Source organism: Gorilla gorilla, chromosome 6 (assembly GCF_029281585.2).
Source record: "Gorilla gorilla gorilla isolate KB3781 chromosome 6, NHGRI_mGorGor1-v2.1_pri, whole genome shotgun sequence".
NCBI classification, from domain to species: domain Eukaryota; kingdom Metazoa; phylum Chordata; class Mammalia; order Primates; family Hominidae; genus Gorilla; species Gorilla gorilla.
Window position 1 is genome coordinate 147,274,882 of NC_073230.2, and position 24,477 is coordinate 147,299,358.

The following is a 24,477-nucleotide window of genomic DNA, read 5'->3' on the forward strand; positions in this document are numbered from 1 at the left end:
TTGCTTAATATTTTGCTTTTATCTAATTAAGTTGCTCAATCTTTTCTTTTTCCAACTCTGGGTTTCGTGTTGAAGGAATTCAGGACATGCTACCCCAAAACGTGAAAACTTGGCATTTGAGAAGACAGCAGAAGCAGGAAGGTCATGCTCACTACCTCCCCCACAATGCTCTACTCCCCTGAAACAGATCATAAAACCTAGGAAGGATTTCCTGACCGTCCCCTCAAGTAGGTCTTATGACCCTCATGTGAGAGGTGCCCTCCCTATACCCAGAAGATAGCAACATCCTCATTTCTGAAGATACTAGGACAAAGAGAAGAGTTTGAACAAACAGGGCTTCCTAAGTTCTCCCCAGTTTATTAACATTATGCTACAGTCTCACCAACGCACCGCAATGTAGCAGTCTCTCGTTTGAGGTATCACCCTGAGTTCTCGGTCTCACAACCATGACAATTAAGGAACATGATCACCAAGGGTGAGGTTGGAGTGGAAGTTTAATAAGCCAAAGAAGAAAGTTCTCCACCACAGAAAGGGGCCCAAAAGAGGGTTGCCATTTTTACAGTTGAATGCAAAGGCTTTTATAAGAAACCAGTTAGAGCTGGGAATCTCATTTGCATGAGATGCGAATTTCTGGTAGCTCCACCCCATCCTCCTAATGCACATGTAGGCCCTTAGCTTGAGTTACTCCATATTGCTTTGTTGCCCTTACTGCACATGTGTCAGGGGATGGAATTTTCCATTACGGGCATGTCTGGGCAAGTCACTTGTGTAGGCTTTCTTATCTGTGTGGCTGTGGGCATGTCTTAGGCAAGCACCGCTGTGCAAGTTCCCTTATCTGTGCCTGCAGCTTGATTTTTCTGGCTGTTCTTTTGTTTGAAAAGATTCAACCAAGGACCCACCATAACTGCCTGCCTGACTGGTTTCTTCCTCCCTCCTCTCTCAATGATATCATTCTCCCTTTGTTGAATCATATTTCTTCATCAAACCTAGCATAAAGAATATACAAATTTATGCATTTGGGGGAGGTCTTCCTTTCCTTATGAAGGCTTCCATACCACGTATAAATAATATGTGTATGATTTTCTCTTGTGAATCTGTATTTTGTTATAGGGGCCTCAGCCATGAACCTAGAGATTAGTGAGCAAAAATTATTTTTTTCTCAAGTGTTTCTTGCTTGAGATGATTTTCTTATCCCCAAGATTAAAATATTATCTGTTTCTTCCATGATTTTTATGGTGTTTATATCTATTTCTTTAATCTTTCTAGAATGTACTTTTGTACATGCTGAAAGGTAGAATTAATTTTGCAAAAAGGAAAAAGCTACTTGCTACTTTTACTATAATTATAATTACATAATTATTATTAAGGTTTTTTCTTTTTTCTTTCTTTCTTTTTCTTTTTCTTTTTCTTTTTTTTTTTTTTTTTTTGAGATAGGGTCTCACTCTGTCACCCAGGCTAGAGTGTGGTGGTGCAATCTGGGCTCACTGCAACCTCTGCCTCCCAGGTTCAAGTGATCCTCCAAACTCAGCTTCCCAAGTAGCTGGGACTACAGGCATGTGCCACCACAATTATTATTTTATTAGACCCTCTCTGGATCTTGTTCCATCTCTAATATCTCTGCCAAATGCTCCGAATCAGGTAGATATATTTAAATTCTAGCTGGTGCAAAGAAGGAATAATTTGAAAAAGAAGAAATAATTTTAATACACATGCAAATAATATACGTATTCATCTAGTTACTTGCATGCATTTGTGGCCAAAAGCCATGAATCATATAAAGAAGTAGCTGCAGCCAGGCACGGTAGCTCATGCCTGTAATCCTAGCACTTTGGGAGGCCAAGGGTGGGGAGGGGGGTGGTGGATTACCTGAGGTCAGGAGTTCGAGACCAGCCTGGCCAACATGGTGAAACCCTGTCTTTACTAAAAATACAAACATTAGCTGGTCATGGTGGTGGGTGCCTATAATCCCAGCTACTTGGGAGGCTGAGGAGAATTGCTTGAACCTGGCAAATGGAGGTTGCAGTGAGCTGAGATCGTGCCACTTTACTCCAGCCTGGGTGAAAGAGCAAAACTCCATCTCAAAAAAAAAAGTAGCTTCAATGCTGTTTTCAAGATACTTAAGCCAATTCGGTCATACACCCTTATTAGTTGCTTTATGATTAGATCTCCAAAGCTTCCAGTAATTAGAATTTGGTGACAACCGTAGAGACTTCAATTCCAAATGGTATGTTATAATGAAAGCAAATTTCAGACCTCATTCAGCCATGGGTATAAATATGTATTAGCAATCAGGCCCTCCAAATAGTCATACAACCCGTTTTATAAGCTTGATGAAGTCTTAGCTCTCTGACCTTTCAGTGTTCCCACAGAACCTTATGAGCGTCAGAGACAGGAGGACCATGTTCCAGCTTTGGGGCAGGATTAACTAACTCTCAAATGAGAGTCAGGTGAAAAATTCTCTCACTACAGTCTAGAATTTCAAGCCTGGAGAGATAATTCAAACAGTCTAGAATTTCAAGCCTGGAGACATAATTCAAAATGAATAGACAGGCTAGCTGGACTTTTACACCTCATTTATGCAAAGGCAAGAGTATCCATAAGACATTTTTATCCAATCCACATAAAATTGAATTCATTTTACCAGTAAAAAATCATTTCTAACATCCCTTATGCTAATTAACAAACCCCCTGGGATTGATATGAGATAAAGACAACTGGAGCCATAATCTAATCCTTCTGGAATGTGGCTTCTGAATGGAGAATTTCTTTTTGTGTGTGTGAGATGAAGCCTCACTTTGTTGCTCAGGCCGGAGTGCAGTGGCAGAATCCCGGCTCACTGCAACCTCTGCCTCCCAGTTTCAAGCGATTCTCCTGCTTCAGCCCCCCCCCCCCCCCAAGTAGCTGAAATTACAGACATGAACCCAATGCCTAGCTAATATTTTTTTTGAATTTTTAGTAGAGACGGGGTTTTGCCATGTTGGCCAGGCTGGTCTCGAACTCCTGACTTCAAGTGATCCATACCCACCTTGGCCTCACAAAGTCCCGGGATTACCTGCGTGAGCCACCAAGCCCAGCCTGAATTGACAATTTCAAATATTAACCTACCATCCAGGAGTATATTTTTCCTGAGAGAGTTCAGAAATATCACCCCAAAATATGCAGCATTGGTATGCTGATTACTTCAAACTGAAGTCATTTGGGAAATGCCAAATGCACAGAGGGGCTTTTCCTGAATTTCCCTTATCTGACTAAGTGCAGATTCTCCAGAAGGAAGCCAATTGTCATGAAATGCTTCCTGGGGATTTTTATCTATCCGTGAAGATTAACACACAACAGAAGTCAAACCTAGAAAAAGCTGGAGGTTAGCACCTCCTACAGACAGGATATAACCTATTCTTCTGAAGGCTGATTCGTATTCTTCATAATCATTTACTCTCCCTAGGTTGCCTACATACTCCCCTTCCCTCTCTCCTATGAAGGGAATATAAAAGCTTTTAGGTCTCATCGAGTTATTGGGTAGTTTCTTAACTTCCATGTGATGCCTTTCTGCATGTTAATAAAATGTATATATATATATTTTTTTCTCCTTTTAATCTGTCTATTGCCAGCTTATTTCCCCAGACTTTCAGCCTCAAATCTTCAGAATGGAGGAGAGGACTTCCTTCACCCATATATCCAAATTATGTAACTCCCTGATGGGTTCTCCTTGCCTGCTGCACACACAAAATCAACTCTCTGAGACCATGCCATTGCAGTAAAGAAAAGAGTTTGATTGACACAAGGCTGGCCACACCACACAGGAGACTGTTATCACTCAACTCAATCTCCCCAAAGGCTCAAAGATTAGGGTTTTTCCCAAGATCTTTTGATGAGCAGGGGCCTAGGGTAGGGGCATACTGATTGGTTGGGTCAGAGATGAAATCATAGGGAATCAAAGCTGCCCTCTTATGCTGGGTAAGTTCCTGGGTTGGGGCCACAGGACTGGTTGGCAGGTCCAGGTGGGGCCATCCATTGTCAGAAATGCAAAAACCTGAAAAGACATCTCAAAAGGCCAGTCTTAGTTTCTACAATAGTGATGTTATCTGCAAGAGTAATTTGGGAAGTTGCAAATCTTACGACCTCCATAATAATGGCTGGTAATTATTTAGAATTTAAGCCCCTCTCATCCTCCTAACTTCATGGCCTTTCATTAGTTTTACAAGAATCGTTTAGTTTTGGGGGAAGGTTATTATCATTTAAACTATAAACTAAGTTTCTCCCAAAGTTATCTTGGCCCACACCCACGAATGAGCAAAGCCAGCCAGCCTGTGAGGCTAGAAGCAAGATGCAGTCAGCCACGTCCAATTTCTCTGTCATACTTTTGCAAAGCCAGTTTCAGTCAGGGCTCTTCAAATGCCCAACTAACTATTCCTAAGTAAAGAATGAAAGCAACTAGAACACATCACACCACACTATCCATGCTGAAGCATTTTAAAGTAAACATAAAGATAATCTAATGTACAGACACCTTCATTTTTCCCATGGTGATTTCTCTGGGATATTGTTTTGTATTTCCCTGTCTGACTTGTGGCAACATCTGTATTTCTGTAATTATAAAAGGTAAGACTCACTATTTGACTTTGAGAGGAACATTTGAGACTGGGCACGGTGGCTCACGCCTGTAATCCCAAAGCTTTGGGTGGCCAAGGCGGGTGGATCGCCTGAGGTCAGGAATTCAAGAACAGCCTGGCCAACATTGTGAAACCCCGTCTCTACTAAAAATATAACAATTAGCCAGGTGTGGTGGTGCATGTCTGTAATCCCAGCTACTCTGGAGGCTGAGGCAGGAGAATCGCTTGAATCTGGGAGGTGGAGGTTGCAGTCAGCCAAGATTGTGCCACTGCACTCCAGCCTGGGTGACAGAGTGAGACTCAGTCTCAAAAAAAAAAAAAAAAAAAAAAGAACATTTGATTAAGGCCTGGGGATTGCTACGGGAGCCCAAATCCACTTTTGTCTTAGCCTCAGCCATTATGAATAACAAACACCCTCTTCTCAACAGTCTGTGATTCCCATGGGGAGGCTGGATGTTGGGAAAGCTGCCTCTCTCAGTTTGGCTTATTTGTTGGCTTATCAGAATCTTCTAAACGAAAAGACCTCTCCTGTTCTTTCTCCTAGGAGGAAAAATTACTAGTCATCTTCCCAAATGTAGCACCCTTAGATTGCATTCCCATAAAGATTTCTCTCCAGCTTTTGTATTTTCTCACCCTGTTGACCTTAATCGGTAACAAAGGCTTTTGTAATACTACTACTGCATTGCCCCCGACCTCAAGTTTAGAAACTCCTTAGCTCCCTTGCCTCTGGGCAGGTCTGTCTATTGCATTGCACAAAAGAAGAAGAAAGAAAGAGTAGAGAAAGGAATGTCTAGCCCTAAGCTTTCTTTTGCATCTGTTTGCTTGGTGGCCTCGGAATCCCCCGAAGCAGTCAAAGGTAAATAATCCTTTGGTCTTTTCTTCCTTTGTTCTCTGAACTTAGGCTTTACTCCCGAGGAGATTTTCTTCTCAGATTAGACTTGGAGAGGTCTTTTTTTTTCTCCTTTGCTTAGATGATTTGAACTGATAATTTGCATCTACAAAGGCAACTAAGAAATATTGAATGACTAACACTCCCACAGAAGACTCTGTGGAGGCGCTCCATTCTGTAATCTTTCCTCTGCTCCAGGAGACCTCCAAAGTAAATGGAAACCAAAAAGCAACATTTTCAGGGCCAAGTTTTTTTTAATATTGTCTCTGGATACTTCTCTTTACAATCAATCAGGTTTTAAGTCACCAACCTTAAAACCAGCACTCCTCTCCTCCGGTTTAAAAAAAAAAATCAGATAATTTTAACAAAAATAAACAAACAAGACATAGGATTTTAAAAAATTAACTCCCTATTACAAACAAAAGAAGGGCAATGTAGTAAAGGCTCAAGCGAAAATCTCAGCCCAGCCCGCCCCACCCCAATAGAGTTCCTCCATAAAGCATAGATTTTTTTGGTAGCAAAATATGTATGCACTTTATTCTCAGTGAGGTAAAGGAAAGCATTACTTTTCTTTGTTAAACCAGAATAGACTTTCCTAAGAGAAATAATACGACAAAACTCACTGCAACTGAAATATAAAATGAAGAGATGACAAAGATGAAAGGAAAGCAAGCATTACCAAGGAAATCAGAACAAATGGAACAGAAGCAAAATCAAAGTTATCATACCCCCGCCAAAAAGAAATCCTATCAAAAGAAAACAGATAATGGATTGTGAAAGATCACCATACTGTGGGGGAGGGGGACGTGAACAAAGAACAGTGCTCATACATACCTTGGGAATAGTTTTAAATTCCAAACGCAAAGGCAGCAGGGACCCTGCAGATGTGAATAAGCCAGCAGCTTTCTATTGAAGAATTTATGAGGTTCTCTCAGACCCTTCATCTAGCACCTAATAACAGTGCCACCTTTGCCTGAAAACTATCCTGCCTCCCTCAAGCATAGCCATCAAACACATTATAAAAGGAGAGCTTCAGGCTTCAGGAAACACCAGATAATGACAGAATTCTGTGAAAATCAGAAAGTATTAGCTTTGATTTCATCAGGCTGACAATACCGATAGACATGTAAGTTACACTTGTATTTAATAAGAAGCTTGATGAAATTCAAAATACTGGGCTGGCCATTCTCTTTCTCAGTGCAATTGAGAGTCGGCTAGAGAACATTTGCCTTCTGGTGATAATTATGTCGTTAAAAAAGAATCAGGCAAGACAAAAATGTTTCCAATTGAACATATATGTTTGCCGCTGTTCATCTACAAATTTCACTAAGAATAATAGTAAAGTAGTATGACTCATAAGCCCAAATGGCCAAAGAGAATAGGAGTGCGGAGGACAAAAGGCATCAACCCAAAACTGGGAGCTGGAATGAAGAGGAAAGATTGGCAACTGGTGTAACAGACCAGAGAGCACTGTCAAAATAACTTAATAGGAGGCAGTTAGGGGTGGCTCTGAAGTCCTAGGTTCCTACATGAGCAAACCAAAACCTAACCCAAATACATCTGTTTGTGTGTTTGTTTGTCTGTGTGTTTGTTTGTTTGTTTAAATAGAGACAGAGTCTCAGTATGTTCCCCAGGCTGGTCTTGAGCTCCTGGACTCAAGTGATCCTCCCAATTCAGCCTCCCAAGTAGCCAGGACTACTGGCATAAGCCACTGCACTGGGCTCTCTTTTGTAAGTGACTAGCTTAAAGGAAAATGAAACTGAAGCTTAACCACTCTGAAACTGCCATCTAACCTCAAACTCGAACTACTTTCCACTGGGAATGATCCAAATATGGCTACTGCTCCACTTTCACCTACCAAATATTTTCTTGCCCTGGTTCCACATTTACCTTATAAAAGCTTTTCACTCCTGCGTCTTCTGTCCGGTGCTGTGATCTGGAGCTGTCCAACCCACGCACTGCTGTTTGTTCAAGTAAACTCTTTAAAATTTTAATGTGACAGCCAAGCACAGTGGCTCATGCCTGGAATCCCAGCACTTTGGGAGGCAAAGGCGGGCGGATCACCTGAAGTCAGGAGTTCGAGACCAACCTGGCCAACATGGTGAAACCTCGTCTCTACTAAAAATACAAAAATTAGCCAGGCATGGTGGTGCAAGCCTGTAATCTCAGCTATTCAGGAGGCTGAGGCAGGAGAATCACTTGAACCCAGGAGGTTGCAGTGAGCCGAGATGGCACCACTGCACACCAGCCTGGGTGACAGAGTGACACTCTGTCTAAAATAAAATATTAATCTGCCTCAGTTTATCTTTTAGCAGTTCTGAAATCAAAGTGCCTAAAAGGAGTCCACGTGGGTATGTGGAAGCAAGACGGAGTAAATGACAATGGATTCACAATGCTGAAGCTCAGAAATTCCGGGAATTTGAGGCCCCAGGACACCCCATAGGTGGGGTACAGGTGGGTCAAAAAACAGGAGAATTGCTAGAGTCTGTTTGTAAAGTAATGGGATGAAGCAGGAAGGCCATAGCCAAAACAGTGATGACTCCTGTGTACAGAGCTGGCCTGCATGGGAGCCGCTGCATAGCCATGGCTCAGAGCTACCTGGCAGAGAGTGACTCAGAGATGCAAAGAGCCCCAAACTCCTATTCTGAGTCACCTGAAGATGGCGGAACTTGGAAAGCCACCCTTAGACCACAGCTGAGCCTGAGTCCTGCATAGGGGTGACCCCAAAATGAAATCAATAGGAAGATATTATGACCAGAAACATGCAGGCCTGTCAGATTTTCATTCTGATAGTGTGACATTAGGTTTCTGCCTATAGGTCCTGGCTCATAACTCCCATAACCCTTGTTTCAGTAAACAGAATCTTGCTCTCTGGCTGGGCGCAGTGGCTCACGCCTGTAATCCCAACACTTTGGGAGGCCAAGGCGGGCGGATTACCTGAGGTCAGGAGTTCGAGATCAACCTGGGTAACACGGTGAAACCCTGTCTCTATTAAAAATACAAAATTAACTGGGAGTGGTGGCACATGCCTGTAATCCCAGCTACTTGGGAGGCTGAGGCAGGAGAATCACTTGAACCTGGGAGGCGGAGGATGCAATGAGCTGAGATCGCACCATTGCACTCCAGCCTGGGCAACAAGAGTAAATCTCTATCTCACCAAACAACAACAACAACAAAAAAGCCAGAATCTTGCTCTCTGACCTTCTCCTTGACCTCTTTGCACCTGCCCAAGGCAGAACTCTCATGTGACTATGGGTCATGAGACCCTCATTTCAGAAGGGGTTCTGCCCTGTACTCTGGAAGAAGGAATACTGCCCATAGAGGCCAAGAAGAATCTGAACAGACAGGCCTTACTGGGTTTGGATCATACCCTGTTATTCAATCACATCTCTACATGGCTGTCAATTATGCCTATCCAATGAAGTCTTCATAAAAGGCCCAAGAGGACTGGGTTTGGAGAACCTCCAGGTACCTGAAAACATGGAGGTTCCTAGAGGGTGATGAACCCAGGGAAGCCTGGAAGCTCTGCACCCCTTCTCACATGCCTTTCCCTATGCATCTCTCCATCTGTACCCTTTGTAAGAACCTCCATAATACACCAGTACCTGTAAATGTTTCCCTGAGTTCTGTGAACTGCTCTAGCAAATTAACTGAACCCGAAGAGGGGGCTGTGGGAACCCCAACTTGAAGCTGATTGGTCAGAAGTTTCTGGAGGCCTGAACTTGCAACTGGTGTCTGAAGAAAGTCAGGGTGGGGGCACACAGTCTTGTGGGACTGAGCCCTCAACATGTGGGATCTGAAGCCATCTCCAGGAAGATAGCACCAAAAGTGACTTGAATTAAAAGACACTCAGCTGGTGTCTGTTTCTTAGGGTATGGGGGAAAACCCACGCACATTTGGTCGCAGAAGTCTTCTCTGTTGTGGTGGTGGTGGTGTGAGGAAAAATGATTTGAGTTTTTCAAACAAATATGTAAAGAGTTTGGAAGTCATCACTCCCGTCCTTACAACAAGAAAAGATGCTGTACAGACTAAATTTCAGCAATTCTTCTCAGAACCATCAGAGAACTTAGGTCACAGAGCAAACTCCCACATCAAAAGCTGGAGAGACAGGTGAGTCACAGCTTACTAGGAGCAGAAGCTGACAGAGATGAAGCCTGTGGGAACATTTAAACTGTAACTGACTAAGTGCTTGAGGTTGAGTGTGGACCAGCCTGCGAGTTAAAAACTATTATGGGCTCAATCTCAGGCGCACTGCCCCACCCCCCTGCCCTCCCGCCCCTGATACTTTCATGAGTTTTCCTCCAGAAGTCCCATTAGGTTCTTACAATGAAGAAAACAGAAAAATCTCCTCATGTGTAGGGCAGGTGGAGAGAAGAAGTAACCACTTTGAAATAAGCCCAGAAACTTCTGTTCTCCATAACAAAAGGCTTCTCTCAAAAGAAACTACTTTGTTAAAGCCTTATCTGATCTTGTGGAAGGACAATAAGCAATTAAGCCACTTTTAGCTTCCTATCTCATATAAAGGGAGGGAAAAAAACTAAAACTCTTCCCAAAGTCACAAGCCAGGGACAAAGAGAGAGACAAAAAAAGAAAGAGAGAAAGAAAAGAAAGGAGGAAAGAAAAGAGGAAAGAAAGAAAGAGAAAGAAAGAAAGAAAGAAAGAAAGAAAGAAAGAAAGAAAGAAAGGAAGAAAGGAAAGAAAGAAAGAGAAAGAAAAGAAAAAAAGAAAAAAGAAAGGAAAGGAAAAGGAAAGGAAAGGAAGAAAGAAAGGAAAGGAAAAGAAAGGAAGGAAGAAAGAAAGAGGAAAGGAAGAAAGAAAGAGGAAAGGAAAGGAAAGGAAGGAAGGAAGAAAGAAAGAAAGAAGGAAAGAAAGAAAGAAAGAAAGAAAGAAAGAAAGAAAGAAAGAAAGAAAGAAAAGGAAGGCTGAATCATGATTATACAATGCTGCTTCTCCATAATACCTTACCACCACATCAATAGGGTTCCAGTATAGTAACAGTAGATTATAACAGAGATATAAAAGACACAAGCTCTATTGAAGAAGGAGATTCTAGGGAAACCCAAAGGCAACAGGAAAGACAAACACAAGAACACTAGAGAAAACTGAAGTCTCTGACACTTTATAACTACAGCAAACATTAAACACAGCCTAGCCAGATAAACATAAAGCCTCAAACTAAAGGCCCATTTACTTCAGCTCCTATTACCCAATACGTTATGTTCAGCATTCAACAAAAAAATTACAAAGCAGAAAAAAAGGCAAGAAAGTTTACAGTTTGAATAGGCAAAGCAAGCATTAGAACCAGACTCAGACAAGGCAGAGATTTGGGAATTCTCAGGCAGATATTTTAAATAATTATGATTAATATGCTAAGCGCTGTAAAGGAAAACGTGAACTACATGCAAAAACAGATGAGTAACTAATTGATCGCAACCAGTTACAGATTTCTTTGTTCCTTCTCCACTCCTACTGCTTTATTTGACTACCATTTAAAAAATAATAAAAAAAAAACCAGATGGATGAGAAGAAAAGAAAGGAAGCTGGGTGTGGTAGCTCACACCTGTAATCCAAGCACTTTGGAGGTTGAGGCAGGAGGATCACTTGAGGCCAGCAGTTTGAGAACTAGCCTGAGCAACAGAGTGAGACTGTCTCTACAAACAATTAAAACAAAAATTTTTCAAGTAAAAAGGAACGAAGAAAGAGATGGAGAAAAGGAGAAAGGAAGGAAGAAGACAGAGAGAAAGGGAGAAAGAAAATAAAGAAAATTCAAGGCCAGGCAAGGTGGCTCATACCTGTAATCACAACATTTTGGGAGACTGAGGCAGGTGGATGGCTTGAGCTCAGGAGTTTGAGATCAGCCTGGGAAACATGGTGAAACTCTCTCTCTACCAAAAATTAAAAAAAATTTGCCAGGCATAGTGGTGCACGCCTGTAGTCCAGCTACGTGGGGGAGGCTGAGGCAGGAGTATTGCTTCAACTTGGGAGGTCAAGGCTATAGTGATCTGAGATGGCACTACTGCACTCCAGCCTGGGTGACAAAGTGAGACGTGTCTCAGTAAATAAATAAATAAGAAAATTCAAGCTGGGCACGGTGGCTCATGCCTATAATCCCAGCACTTTTGGAGGCTGAGGTGGGTGGATCACCTGAGGTCGGGAGTTCGCGATCAGCCTGACCGACATGCAGAAACCCCGACTCTACCAAAAAATACAAAATTAGCTGGGCATGGTGGCACATGCCTGTAATCCCAACTACTTGGGAGGCTGAGGCAGAAGAATCACTTGAACCCAAGAGGTGGAGGCGGCAGTGAGCTGAGATAGCGCCATTGTGCTCCAGCCTGGGGAATAAGAGTGAAACTCCATCTAAAAAAAAAAAAAAAAAAAAAAAAAAGAAAGAAAGAAAAAGAAAATTCAATTTGGGAAAAACAAACAAAAACAGATGGGTAAAGTAGGCAGAAAGATGAAAACCCTAAGAAAGAATCAAAAGGAAATGTTAGAAATAAAAAAACACTGTAATCTTTTTGTAATTCCTAAGCATGATGGTTGATTTGGCTCTCACACTTGATGACTGGGCTTTCACTTGGATCTGTAAGATGTGCCTCCCTCAACCCTTGCTGCGAAGTCAGCACATTACCTGACAGAAATGAAAAGGGAAAAATAAATATAAAACATTGTAACAAACATGAAGAATGCTTTTGATGGGTTCGTTGTTGGACTGTTCACAGCTGAAGAATCAATGAGGTTGAAGATGCTGATACAACCTTCCAAAACTGCAATGCAAAGAGTGAAATAAATAAATAGATAAAATCCCAAATATTCAAGAACTGTGGGACAATTACAAAAGGTGTAACACGGGAAATGAGAACACTAGAAGAAGAAGAGAAAGAAGCAAAATATGTACAGAGGCCTTTTTTTTTTCTTTTTTGACACCCGGATCTCACTCTGTTGCCCAAGCTGGAGTTCAGTGTCATGATCATGGTTCACTGCAGCCTCCACCTCCCAGGCTTTAGCAATCCTCCCACCTCAGTCCCCAAGTAGCTGGACAGGCGTGTGCCACCACACCCTGACAATTTGTATATATTTTGTAAAGATGGGGTTTTGCCACGTTGTCTAGGCTAGTCTCAAACTCCTGGACTCAAGCAATCTGCCTGCCTCAGTCTCCCGGAGTGCTAGGATTACAGGCGTGAGCCACCACACCTAGCCTAAAAGAAAAATCTAAAGTACTAATGGCTGAGAAATGTCTGGAATTAATGATAGACACCAAGCCACAGAGAACACCAAGCAAGATAAATAGCAAAAATCTGTACCTGCAGGAAACAAGACAACTAAAAAAGCCAAAGGAAAACAATTCCTTACCTATAGAGGAACAAGGATAAAGATTATGTTAGACTTTCTTTCAGAAGCCACAAAAGCAAGGCCGGGTATGGTGGCACACGCCTGTAGTTCCATCTACTCTGGAGGTTGAGGCAGGAGGATTGCTTGGATCATTTAAGTCCAACAGTTCAAGGCTGTAGTGGGCTATGACTGCATCACTGCACTCCAGTCTGGGCAACAGAATGAAACCTTGTCTCCAAATTGAAGAAGAGAGAGAAGAGAAGAAGAGAAGAGGGGAGGAAAGGAGAGGAGAGGAGAGGAGAAGAGAAGGGAGGAGAAGAGTAGCGAAGAGAAGCCACACGGCTGGGTGCAGTGGTTCACGCCTGTAATCCCAGCACTTTGGGAGGCCAAGGTGGGCAGATCACCTGAGGTCAGGAGTTTGAGACCAGCCTGGCCAACATGGCGAAAGCCCGTCTCTACTAAAAACAGAAAAATTAGCTGGGTGTGGTGGCACACATCTGTAATCCCAGCTACTCAAGAGGGGGAGGCAGGAGAATTGCTTGAACCTGGGAGGCAGAAGTTGCTGTCAGCCGAGATCATGCCACTGCACTCCATCCTGGGTGAAAGAGCAAGACTCTGAGAAAGAAAGAAAGGAAGAAAGAAAGGAAGGGAGGGACGGAGGGAGAAAAAGAGAAAGAGAGAGAGACAGAAAGAAAGAAAGAAAGAAAGAAAGAAAGAAAGAAAGAAAGAAAGAAAGAAAGGAAGAGAAAGAAAGAGAGAGAGAGAAAGAAAGAAAGAAGGAAAGGAAGGAAGGAAGGAGTGGAGTGAAATATTTAAAGTGTTGATACAACTATAATTTGTCCATTTACAATTTTAAAAACATGGATGGGTGCGGTGGCTCACGGCTGTAATCCCAACACTTTGGGGAGCCAAGATGGGTGGATCACCTGAGGTCAGGAGTTCGAGACCATCCTGACCAAGATGGTGAAACCCTGTCTCTACTAAAAATACAAAAATTAGTCGGGCATCGTGGTGGACACCTGTAGTCCCAGCTACTCAAGAGGCTGAGACAGGAAAATCACTTGAACCCGGGAGGTGGAGGTTGTAGTGAGCCAAGATTGTGCCACTGTACTCCAGCCTGGGCAACAGAGCAAGACTCCATCTCAAAAAAAAAAAAAAAAAAAAAAAAAAAATATATATATATATATATATGTATGTGTATATATATGTATATATATAAAAATAAATAAAATGGTGAAAGCACAAAACCAATAATCTAAAATTCTGTATCCAATAACATTATCCTTCAAAAATGGAAAGAGAAATAAATACTTTCTCAGCTAAACAATAAAAGAATTTGATGTCTGTAGATCCATCTTATATGAAACATTTTTTTAAAGTTTTCAGAGACAAGGGAAATTATTTAGGACAGAAACGCAGGTTCACATCAAGAATGAAAAAGCCATCAGAGAAGGAATAAATGAAAGATAAAATGTTTTAGTTTTCATATTCATTGATCTAATAATTATTGTTTAAAATAATAATAGCAATTCGATAATAATTTGATTATAGTGTATGGATAAGTGAAATGAGTGCCAGCAATGTTTTAAGGGAAGGAAGAAAGGAACTAGGAATACTTTGTTATAATGCATCCGCACTACCTGTGAAGTGGCATAGTATTAACAGTGGACTTAGGTTAGTTGTAAATGTACAGTGTAAATTCTAGGGCAACCAGTGAAAAAAATGTAAAAGTGTAATATTATGCTAAGAGAGGATAGAAAATGGAATCATATAAAATATTCCATTAAAACCAAGCAGGTAGTAGAAGAGGGAAGACAAAGAAAAAGACAAAGTGCAACAAGTATAAAACAGTTATAAATATGGTAGATATTAATCCAACTATTTCAATAATCACTTTAAATGTGAATGGTCTAAATATACCAGTGAAAAGACAGACAGAGTGGATCAAAAAACAAGATCCAATTTTATGTTGTGTGCAACAAACTCACTTTAAAAATAAAGACATATATTAAGAGTAAAAAGAGAAAGATATACCATGCTAACACTATCCAAAGAAAAGTAGAGTAACTATATTAATTTCAGATAAAAGACTTCAGAATAAGAAAATTTCTCAAGAATAAAGAGGAGTATTACCTAACAATGGAAGACTCAATTCTTTAAGAAAACATAATAATCCTCAATGTGTATGCACCAAACAACAGAATCGATATCCTTGAAGCAAAATCTGATAGCACTGCAAGGAGAAATAGACAAATCCACCTCTATTATAATTGGAGACTTCAAAACCCCCTTATCAGTAACTGACAAATCCAGCAGGCAGAAAATTAGTAAAGATATACCTGAAGTGAACAGCACCACCAATCAACTGGATCTAATTGACATGTATGAAATACGTCATCCAACAACAACAGAAAACACATTTTCTCAAGGTCACATGGAACATTCACAAATATAGACCACATTCTGGGCTATAAAACAGATCTCAACAAACTTAAAAGGATAGAAAACATACAGAGTATGCTGTGAGACCACAATGGAATTAAGCTAGAAATTAATAATGGAAAGATAAAGCTAGGTATGGTGATATGCACCTGTAGTACCAGCTAGTCTAGAGGCTGAGGTGGGAGTACTGCTCAAGCCCAAGGATTCAAGCCCAGCCTGGGCAATATAGCAAGACTCCCTCTCTTAAAAAAAAACAGAAAGGTAGCTGAAAAATCCTGAAATATTTGGATATTAAGGCACACACTTCTAAATAACAAATGAGTCAAAGAAAGTCTTCAGAGAAATTTTGAAGTATTTTGAATTAAATGAAAATGAAACAGCATTAAATGTCCTCCCATCCTGAGAAAGTTAGGACAGTACTCTGCCCCTACCCTTGAAGAAGACTGAAAATTAACCCTCTGAAGATACTGCTTTGCACTCTGAACTCAGACACCAGGCAGAGTTGAGGATGCTAGCTGAATAAGGGGAACTAAGTAATATTCCACACCACACATTTGGTACCACCTCCCAGCCTCCTTCTCCTACTTGTCTTTCGGAATAATAGTAACCAGGAATATACCCCTTCAGTAGACAGAATAATGGCCCCACAAGGATGTCCACATCCTAATCCACAGGACCTGTGAACGTGTTATGTTACATGGTAAGGTGAAATTAAGGTTGCTAATAAACCCTGGATGATCTGAATGCATCCAATGTGATCACAAAGGTCCTAATAAGTGACAGAAGGAGGGAAGAAGTATCAGGATATGAGAAAGACTCCACGGGCCATTGCTGTCTTTGAAGATGGAAGGGGACCACAGCCAAGAAATGTGGAGCAACCTTTAGCTGGAAAAGGCAAGAAAACAGATGCTCCCTAGAGCCTCCAGGGAAGAACACAGTCCTGCAATCCCTTGATTTTAGCCCAGTGAGACTTGTGTCCAACCTCTGACCTCCAGGACTGTAGGATAATACATTTCTACCATGTTAAGTGATACACTTATGGTCATTTCTTACAGTAGCAACAGAGAACTTACAAAGCCCCCAATCCAGAAAGTGTAGGCTTCCTCACCTTCAACACTGACCAGTCCACAGGGAATTCATACAGACCCATATTGGCACCTGGAGTCTCCTGAAAAATAGCCGATGGCCCTCCCTGATCATCCTATAGTGAACTCTCCTTTTTAAAAACTACACTCATCCACACAGTGTCTAAATCTGAAATATAAATGAACACCTAAGGATGAGTCAACACTTGGAAAAAGCTTTTGACATCAAAGAGATCCCAACAAACACAAAGAGAGAAGAAATTGGATGGAAAAAGAGACAATGCCGGTGAAAAATGACTTTAAAAACATAATTGAGGGTAGCTGTAGTGGCTTATGCCTGTTATCCCAACTAATCAGCAAGGTGAGATGGGAGGATGGCCTGAGGCTGAGAGTTTGAAGCTACAGTGAGTTATGATCATGTCACTGGACTCCAACCTGGACAACAGAGTAAGGCTCATCTCTAAAACAATAAAAATTAAATAAAAAATAAAAACCGTAATTGATATCCTCAAAGAGAAAAGAGAAGATATTGAATCTATGAAATGGGATGCTGAGGTAACCCCAAGGATGAGATTATCAAATGAAACTCATAAGAATCAGAGATCTTAGCCAGTATCAAAATTTACTAATTGGGCCAGGTGCAGTGGCTCATGCCTGTAATCCCAGGACTTTAGGAGGCCCAGGCAGGAGGATCACTTGAGCCCAGGAGTTCAAGACCAGTCTGGGCAATATAGTGAAATTTCATCTCTACAAAAAATACAAATAAATTGGCCAGGTGTGGTGGTATGTGCCTATGGACCCAGCTACTCAGAAGGCTGAGATGGGAGGGTCACTTGAGCCAGGGAGGTCGAGGCTGTAATGGGCCATGTTTGTGCCATACACTCAAGCCTGGGCAACAGATCTAGACTCTGTCTCAAAACAAATAAACCAACAGAAAACCTAATTATTCAAAGGATACAGGTGATCATGACATGTAGGCAAAACCTGGAAAAGTCTGAAATGACCACTGCGGATCCCCAGTCCTTCCTTGCCACTTTATAACATTCTGTAGTCCAGAGTTAACATGTAAGGTTCTAAGTAGCATATATAAGACATCCATTACACAAATAGAGTTATTTTATTGACAAAAATCTTCTTTTTATACTCTGACAATTACACAGCAGACATGGACATTTTCAAGTGGGCCATGCCTCCATGTATGCATGGATTCCAGAATTGCACAGCAAGAGCCACCTAGCCAGACCCGGTACATCCTGGTAAAAGCATTCCAGAAATGAGATCTCTTTCTGCTTGTAGATGCTATCCCATTAGCTAGTTTGCAAGATTTGACTTGGTCCTTTCTATTTTTTTTTTTTTTTCCTGGCATTTCCAAGTCAAGTCGAGTAAGTTACAAACCAGCCGCTAATCCTTTTCTTCCCAGAAGGTATAAAAAGAAACATTCAGAAAGCTCTTAGAAATTAAAAATATGGAAGTGGAAGTAAATACTTCAATAGAAAGGTTGAAACATAATGCCATGGAAATCTCCCATACTGTAGAGCAAAAGGCAAAGATATGAACACAGAACAAATAACAAATATTAAAAGATCAGCTTAGGATTTAAGCCAAGTAATAGGAATTCCAGAGAAAGGAAACTAAGTTTTAACATGAGAAAGTGATGCTAGACATAACAGCAACAATTGTTTCCAACTAAGGAAAGCCAATTTCCAGATCAAAAGGAGTCCCCTAGAAACAAGACTACAAATGAGAGGGAAACTACACCAAGGCTCATTGCAATGACGTTTCAGAATACCAGGGACAAAAAGAAGACCCTTAGAACTTCCAGAGAAGGGTAAAAAAAAACACATCAAGTACAAAGAATCAGGAATCAGGCTGGCATCAGATTTCAGTGGGAACACTGAAATCTAGAAAATGATGAAGCAATGACTTCAGAATTCATAGCAGAAATCATTTGCAGCCTACTGACAAAAAAATATATTAATCCAATGTGAGGACAGAATACAAACTTTTTTCTTTACACGCCAAATCTCTATAAGCACTGGAACACAGCCTCTACCCAAACAAGGGAGAATACTAAGGAAAATAAGACACAGGATTTAATAAAAAGAGAGTCTAGCACAGAGGAGAGACAATGGAAATTCTGAAAATGGCGGTTAGGAGACCTTTCTCTGTCACCCAGGCTGGAGTCTGGAATGCAATGGTGTGATCATAGCTCACTGCAGCCTCAAACTCCTGGGATCAAGCAATCTTCCCACCTCAGCCTCTTGAGTAGCTAGGATTACAGGCACACACCACAACAGCTAAATTTTATATTTTTTCTGTAGAGACATGGACTCACTATGTTGTTCAGACTGTACTTGAACTCCTGGCCTCAAGCGATCCTCCTGCCTTGGACTCCCAAAGCACTAGGATTACAGGTAAGAGACACTGTACCTGGGCAGACTCTTTAAAACAACAACTATAAAACAAGACTAGAAGAGAATTCACCCAGAATGGAGAGGGAGGAAGGAGGACATGAAATCCAGAACAAATATCAGCAGTGTCTCAAACTGGATGGAGGGATGGATGGATGGATGGATGGATGGATGGATGGATGGATGGGTATGGAGAGAGAGAGAGAGAAGAGTAATTGACATTTATCAACTTTTATTTTAACAGATTCTTCATTTGCATACGAATGCATTATGTCTGAATTACAATAGGCAGTACATTCATATAGTTTTTAAAAACATAAAATATCTGTTTTCATCCATGTCTCCATCCATCCTAACCACCATCTTCCACACACACATCATTATTTACTATTTTCTTTGTTGTTTGTTCGTTTGTTTTTTGAGATGGAGTCTCGCTCTGTCACCCAGACTGGAGTGCAGTGGCGCAATCTCGGCTCACTGCAAGCTCCGCCTCCCAGGTTTACGCCATTCTCCTGCCTCAGCCTCCTAAGTAGCTGGGACTACAGGCGCCAGCACCACGTCTGGCTAATTTTTTGTATTTTTAGTGGAGACAGGGTTTCACTGTGTTAGCCAGGATGGTCTCGATCTCCTGACCTCATGATCCACCCACCTCGGCCTCCCAAAGTGCTGGGATTACAGGCGTGAGCCACCGCGCCTGGCCTACTATTTTCTTTTTAATGTTCCTTAATGTGACAAATAATTTGATATACTCCTGACGTTATGTATGTATATCTCAAGGATAAATGCTCATCAGTAGGAGTTTCAGGTCACAGTAATAAATGCATTTGTAATTTGGGGGATATTGCCAAATTGCCCTACATAGAGATTCTTTATAACATGTGCAATCACAACAGCAGTGTATGAAAGAGCCTGTTTCTCTACAGCTTTGCCAAGAATGCATTGTAAAACTTTCAGACTTTGCTAATCTGAGAAGTGAAAAATGGTATATTCAGTTTAATTTGCATTCATCTAATTATGAATTGGATTTAACGTCTTTTCATAAATGTTTTAACATTTGTATTTCTTTTTTGTGAAATGTCTTTTCATGTCCTCCACTCTTATTCTATCAGGTCACTTTTTCTCACCAATTTCTGTGTGTGTGTGTGTGTGTGTGTGATGTGTGTGTGCGTGATGTGTGTGTGCGTGTATGTGTGTGTGCGCGAATGTATTGAGAAAAGATCTATACTTCTGACAATGAGTTTGGAAACTAAATAATAGTATTGAGAATAGAGAAAGAAGACAAAGGTATTATGATAAAAAGAGCCAAAGCCTCTTTTTCCACAATAGGGGGATGACAATAAATAATAGCTAAAACTGAAGTCAAGAAATAGCATTAGACAAACTCAGTGGCTCATGCCTGTAATCCCAGCGCTTTAGGAGACTGAGGCGGAAGGATCACTTGGGGCCTGAAGTTCAAGCCTAGCTTGGGCAACATAGTGAGATTCCATTTCTACAAAGAATTTAAAAATTTAAAATAGCTGAGTGGTGACACATGCCTGTAGTCCCAGCTACTTGGGTGGCTGAGACAAGAAGGTCACTTGAACTTAACAGTTTAAGGCTGCAGTGAGCCATGATCATGCCACTGCACTCCAGCATAGGCAACAGAGTGAGACCTTGTCTCAAAAATATGTATTTTTTTAAAAATTAGGCTGGGCATGGTGGTGGGACCTCACGCCTGTAATCCCAGCACTGATGGGCGGATCACAAGGTCAGGATATCAAGACCATCCTGGCTAACACGGTGAAACCCTGTCTCTACTAAAAATACAAAAAATTAGCCAGCATGGTGGTGGGCACCTGTAGTCCCAGCTACTCAGGAGGCGGAGGCAGGAGAATGGCGTGAACCCAGGAGGCAGAGCTTGCAGTGAGCCGAGATCGCGCCACTGCACACTCCAGCCTGGGCAAGAGAGCAAGACTCCGTCTCAAAAAAAAAAAAAAAGTAATGTTTGCATATTCTGTTTTTTTAGATACAAGATTCTCTTCCTATGTTTGCTGATAGTTACTGAGAAGGAAGATTTCCCTGCTATCAGAAAACCTCAGAACCCTAATCTAGGTGTTTTCTTCCTGTAGTATTGCAAAATGCAAGTCAATAAAGAAATGAATCTGAGAGATCTAAGTATAAAAACAGCATGATTCTTTCATAGTTTTGAGTCACTTCAACCGATTCCATGGATTTTTTTCAACTTGCATTTCTAGTTCTCTGTATTAATTTCCTAGAGCTACTGTAACTAAGTACCACAAACTAGGTAGCCTAAAACAACAGAAACTCATTGTCTTACAGTTCTGGAAACTACAGGTTTTAAATTAAAGTGTCAGCAAGCCATGCTCTCCCTGAAGGCTCTAAGCGAGGATCCTGTGATCCTTCCATCCTTCCTCACCTGTTGCTAGCTTTTGGTAGTTTATTGTTTGGTTTTGTTTTCATTGTTGTTGTTGTTGTTTGAGACAGGGTCATGCTCTGTCACTCAGGCTGGAGTGCAGTGGTGCAGTCACGGCTCACTGCAGCCTCAGCCTGGGCTCAAGCGATCCTCCCACCTCAGCCTCTCAAGTAGCTGGACTGCAGGCGTGTGCCACCTCGTCCGGTTAGTTTATTTTTATTTTTTATAGAGACATGGTCTCACTGTGTTGTCCTGGCTATTCTCCAACTCTTGACCTCAAGCTAACCTCTTACCTTGGCCTCCTGAAGTGCTGGGATTACAGGCATGAGCCACTGCGCCCAGCCTAGGTAGTTCCTTGTTTGTTGTTCCTTAACTCGTAGACACATCACCCCAAGCCTCCATCATCACATGACATTTTCTCCATGTCTAAATTTCCTTCTTTTTATAAGAACACCAGTCATTGGAATAGGGTCCACTCTTCTCCAGTACAACCTCATTTTATCTCGATCACAGCTGCAAAGACCCTATTTCCAAATAAGATCACATTCATAGGTACCAGAGGTTAGGACTTCCACATATCTCTTTCAGGGACATTCAAATCACACACCTTCCCAGCTAGTCATTTTATTTATTCTATATATTTTTTTATTCTCTTTCCCTCCAGACTTCACCTTGGCCTTCCTTCTGTGAAGCCAAAATAGGCTTTTCTGAGTAATACAACTGATTCAGGGAATAACTATTCTGAATATACCCCAACCCAGACCCACCTGTCCCAGGAAACTTGTATACCCTGTTATCCTAATCTACCTTCTCCAAGTAGGAAACCCCACAATATTTAGTAGTTGCCTATTAAATTTGATATCCAGTAATCTAGGATTACAGATGGTTGGAGACATGGATGCAGTGGCTCACACCTGTAATCCCAGCACTTTGGGAGTCCGAGGTGTGTGGATCACCTGAGGTCAAAAGTTTGAGACCAGCCTGATCAATATGGTGAAGCCCCGTCTCTACTAAAAATACAAAAATTAGCTGGGTGTGGTAGCATGTGCCTGTAGTCCCAGATACTTGGGAGGCTGAGACAGGAGAATTGCTTGAACCCGGGAGGTGGAGGTTGCAGTGAGCCAAGATCACGCCACTGCACTCCAGCCTGGGTGACAGAGTGAGACTCAGTCTCAAAAAAATTAATTAATTTTAAAAATTTGATATCCAAATGATATAATGATCTCAGGACAAAAATGAACAGAAGAAATAATGATGTGTTTGAAAGAGTACAGGGTTTGAAATCAGAAAACCTGAGTTGCAATTCCAGTGCTGATACTTAAAACAGAACCAATCTAGTTCTTCTAAATGCTGGTGCAATATTCTTTTCATCATCGTAAGGCTAAAGGCTCCACCTGTGACCCAAATTCAATTCCCATACCAAGAATGGTCCTAGATTGCACCGAATGCTGCACCTAAATTCAAATGGAAATGCCCAAGGAGAAGGAAAAGAAGACAATACAGAGGAGGAAAGGAGGAGCAAAAGAAGGAGGAGAAGGAAAAGGAGAAAGACGGGAGGAAATTGCAAAATACGATTTCCAGAAAATCTCTTTTAACAATTTTTAAGCAGATACACAGACAAAAAGTCCCAAAAGGAAACTGTCTCTTGGAGCTTCCCTACAGATGAATGGAAAGAAGTCACTGGCAGTTACCAGCGTGTATTTCATGCTATTTTCGTTAGTGGGTGAGTCATCCATGCCGGGTAGTGAATTTCCCAGGCTTTCAAATTTAAATAGGCGTACATAGTGCAAGGCATTCATTTTACCATAGAGTGTTTTCTCCTGTTGGTCATAAAAGGAATCCATTGTGTTATGATTAGGTCATGCTTGACCCACCTCAGGAATGTTTTCAGAGTGACAGAACATTTCTTTCTCAGAGATGTCTCCAAGGTTCAAGGAAGTCTGATCGGCATACTTACAAAGGCCTTGTGATCCTAATAGGGTCTAAGACAAGTCCTCCCCTTCTTTTGTGGGCGGGCTGTTATTGTTAATCCAGCTGCACTGGGTAATGACGCCCACCTTTTCATTCTAAACATAGAATAAGAGAGTAATTAACAGAGCCTAATCACACCAAAAGAAAATCCTGCTTTTTAAAAAAATCTTGCTTCAGAATAATTTAATTGTGCTTCACATGTTTTGAACAACAATTTTAGACAAGAATTTAACTTACTACATGCCATTTTTCCTCCATCTGTCATAATTACTCAATAAATACATCAGCTTCAAAAATTGCATCTAAAATTATTCATGCAAGTGGTGTATTTTCTGATCAAACCACTGCAGGCGGTGAGTGGTGCCATCAATCATTTTTTTCTTTCTTTCTTTTTTTTTTTTTTTTTTTGAGACAGAGTCTTGCTGTGTCGCCCAGGTTGGAGTGCAGTAGCACGATCTCGGCTCACTGCAACCTCTGCCTCCCAGGTTCAAGTGATTCTCCTGCCTCAGCCTTCCAAAGAGCTGGGATTACAGGCACGTGCCACCACACCCAGCTAATATTTTCATATTTTTGGTAGAGACAGGGTTTCACCATGTTGGCCAGGCTGGTCTTGAACTCCTGACCTCAGGTGATCCATCCACCTCAGCCTCCCAAAGTGCTGGGATTACAGGCATGAGCCATCATGCTCGGCCTTTCTTTTTTTTTTTTTTTTTAAATCCCCCTCCATGTCCACCCATTGACAATACAGAGGAGTTGCAGGGCCTGGGTTGAGGTGTATATGGCATAGGTTAATTCAGCCTACTCTTTCTATTTGGTTGGGGTAAGAACACATCCTGTGCTGAGCACCAGGAGGCTAACACCACAAATCTTTGAGGCTGAAACTTACAAGATTTCAGCTTCTGAAACAACCGATCCAGGCCCAAACCGGCACTGAGCTAAGGATTCAGTGCCTACCAGTTACAGTTTGAATTTGTCACTCATATTTGACAGGTAATTATTTCTCCTCAGATTTTTTTACTTAAAAGGACCTCAGGTGAGAGACTGGGGATAAGAGAAAAGGGCAATTAGGTTATTGCTTAGCAGTTGTTACTGAATGTTAGAAATAAGAGCTCGGAGTCATAAAGAAAACCAGCACTCGAACAAAAGATTTCTCAGTAAGGCAAATTTACTTCTGCAGAAGGTGCTGCTCACACTCCTGGCCATGGCGATAGCACACGGAGTGGGGTAGGGCAGTGGTTTTTATCCCTAACACAGCAGCTCCTGTAGCTGTGTCCTTTCCCCATTGGCTGGAGTCCGACTACACAATCTAAGGTGACTTGATTGG

The 24,477-nt window shown here is 41.5% G+C and overlaps 1 non-coding gene and 1 pseudogene across 1 annotated transcript; one reads left to right on the forward strand and one right to left on the reverse strand.

Moving 5' to 3' along the window:
• The first annotated feature begins 12,011 nt into the window (after positions 1–12,011).
• Positions 12,012–12,140, forward strand: LOC115935518 (uncharacterized; annotated as a pseudogene).
• Positions 12,141–23,876: 11,736 nt separating this feature from the next.
• On the reverse strand, positions 23,877–24,008 carry LOC115935485 (small nucleolar RNA SNORA51). Its single transcript, XR_004071109.1, has one exon. It is a non-coding gene; the product is annotated as a small nucleolar RNA SNORA51 (small nucleolar RNA).
• Positions 24,009–24,477: the final 469 nt, after the last annotated feature.